The sequence below is a fragment of the Buceros rhinoceros genome, unplaced genomic scaffold (genome assembly GCF_000710305.1).
Source record: "Buceros rhinoceros silvestris isolate BGI_N320 unplaced genomic scaffold, ASM71030v1 scaffold25489, whole genome shotgun sequence".
Lineage (NCBI taxonomy): Eukaryota > Metazoa > Chordata > Aves > Bucerotiformes > Bucerotidae > Buceros > Buceros rhinoceros.
Genome location: NW_010432963.1, coordinates 15,209 through 18,059, shown reverse-complemented (window position 1 = coordinate 18,059; position 2,851 = coordinate 15,209). Strand labels below are relative to the sequence as shown.

The 2,851-nt window shown below is 35.8% G+C and overlaps 1 protein-coding gene across 1 annotated transcript in view; it reads left to right on the top strand.

Annotated features, from left to right (window-relative positions):
* The window catches only part of PAIP1 (poly(A) binding protein interacting protein 1), a gene marked incomplete at its 5' end in the record, with an annotated part of 21,303 nt that overhangs the window by 7,269 nt on the left and 11,183 nt on the right, over positions 1-2,851 (top strand). The window lies entirely within an intron of this gene.

Below are 2,851 nucleotides of genomic sequence, written 5' to 3'. Positions count from 1 at the left end.
AGATCTTGCTCAATAAATTGAAATGGGAACTCAGGTGTGAGGTATCTGGATGGTGGATAAATTCCCCAGTTTACTCTGTTTCTTTTGTTGTGTATTTGGATCTCCAGGGTCACATACTGGAGTGAAATTACAGCACTTGACTGAAGGGAGTTTTATTTGAATGGCTGTATTTTATGTAGTAGAGATTGAAGAAATTTTTAATGTCGGAGTTGCACATTATTGTTTTGCAAAATTTCTTCATTAATTAATTACTTGGTATTTAAAAAAATTTATACCTGCGCATCACCTTTTGGGAAATGTTCTTTTATTGGCTGGCTTTCTTCTTCATTTGGAATATACTTATTTCAGAACAGCATAACTGGTGGAAAGGAAATCCCTTCCAATGTTATCTAGGTCCAGTCCCATCTGATGACCATGGAAATGAGGACAGAGACCTTGAGCTGAACTCTGTACTAATTGGGGGAGCCACTAGAAAGGACAGCTTAATATGTGTTGCTTAGCAAATGAGCTGCTGTTACTGTCTTTGGGGCTTGCTGCAGAAAAAAGTCACGCTTGTGCTTGCTATTTCTTATATTGGTTGTCTCTCACTTTCCTGGGTTGATTGCACTCAAATTCTACTTTGAAGAACATAAACTTATTCGCCTTTTAAGTGCAGATGCTTGCAGAATGTTTTAACTTGGGGTATGTAGAAGCTGCATGACTGGTTGGCTGGTTATTGTACAGAACTATAGAGTCAAAAGTTTCCTATTATCATACAGGATTGATGCACATTTCATTCAGAACAGTTCAGTTACTTTTAAGATTACCTGTGCTGTGTTTGGCAGCAGCATTTTCCCATCATTTATTTGAGCACAAGGAGGATAGTTAAAAAAAAGAGTAAGATATTTCAAGTAACTTTATTGGAAGTAAAAGAACTTACCTCGTTTTTAATTTTATACATGTTAAGTACACTGACTGTCATTTAATTTAAGACTTTAATGTTGCTTCTTTCTCTTTTCCCTTATTTAAAAACAAGTCCTGTGTTAGGGTTGGCTGTGTGTTCCTCAGCTGACAAATATTGAGTGTTATCAGTCTGAAAGTATGTGGAAAAATAAAACTCAGTGTAAAAAAAAAAAAGTGCCAGTATCAGAAAGCTTTGGATTTTAGTTTTGTTTTGTCTGGGTAAGATAGTGTTCAAGTGTAGGTCAGCTATGCTTGTTCTTCTGTCCTTAGCAGACTAAATTATTTGTGTTTCCTGACTTACCACAAACCAAAACTGCTGCAGTGTATTTATAAACATTTGCTTCAGTAATGCTAGTTTAACCCAACAGAGCAGATCTATAGATGCTAGGTTTGTGAAGGAAAAAAGGACTAAAATGAAGGGAAGAGAAGACAGGTTTGGCTGAGCTGGGGCCAAACCACAGCACACCGGTACAGTCTCCCTTTCATCTGTAGGTCAGGTATCTTAGCCTGTCTATGTCAATTATATACATTCCCCTTTTCTTCCTAACCCATTTTTGTGGGTGGATAGAGTGACGTTCTGGTTCCCTTGTTTTCCAAAAGTTGATCACCCTGACTTCCTAAGAATCTTGCCTGTTGTATATTTTCCTGATACAACAAAGTAAAATTTCATGAAATGTGTATTGGTAGATTAGTCTTTATGCTTAGGTCATGACTTTTTTGAGTCAGACTTAAACTGGGATTACCAGCAACAGTAATTAAGGAAAGATGATACCGCACTGTAATGATTGGTTATTAAGAAGCTCTAAGGTGATTTTTTTTATTTTGGTCTCTGTGCTATGTGAGATCATAATATATAAAATATTGCAAAATTATGCAAAAATATTGCATAAAATATGCAACCACAAATAAAGACCAACTAATTAGAAGGATGATGTTTACAAAATACAGATGAGGTTTGAAGAATTTGGGGTTATGGTTTGTTTTGAGTTTGGTTGGTTGGGTTTGGTTTTTTTTTTTAGGCAAGAGAGGTATAATTTAAGAGATTTATTTTAGCTTGCGAAGCACCTCTTCTAGTCCAAGTAACTGAACCAAAGCACCAAAAAGTTTGTTAGCTACTTCACATGCCACTTCCTGGAAAAGAAATTTGACTGTGTCCGTATATTTGACTATGTTAATTACATAAACTTGTTTTATCTTCCAAAAAACACTTCTGTTTTTTCCAGCGACTTTATGCACATCGTACAGCTACACTGAGTGTGGGTTTTTTTTTTCCTCTGTCTGTAGAAGGTAACTAGCTATAATGCACTGACATGCTAATGGCAAGACACTTCTTTTAACTGTGTCAGGAGCAGAACTACCATAGAGTATCTATAGTGCTGGTAGATGATCAAGATGTGAAAGGCATGTTCAAAGATGATAAAGCCATAGGAAAAGTTCAATGAATTCTTGGTTTCCTTGTTTTCTTTTTGGCAGAGCTGGTGGAGTTACGTACCCTTCTTTTCACTGAATCTGTATCTGACAAATAATCTCAAATTAAGCATTGTTAGACGAGAGTTCAAATCAAGTTAACAGTAATAAATTGCCAAAATAAGGGGATGTCCTGCATTAAGTTGTGTGAGAGGTTAAATGTAGGCACTATTGAATTCCCATTTTTACACCTCTTGAAATTTTAAAGTATCAGATTTAAAGCGAGATAGTTTTTAGACAGCAGTATGTAACTTAATATGTAGAATTTCGTTTCTACCACCTGTTTTTAGATGACAGAAGTGTAAATCTTCAACAGTAACAGGACTTTTTTTAGGAAAAAAGACTCATCAGGAGTTATTAACTGTAATGATACACTGTTAGGCCTTGAATCAGGAGTTTGCTATTCTGCAGAATCCTGGAGCATGTACAGGAGAAAGTATTT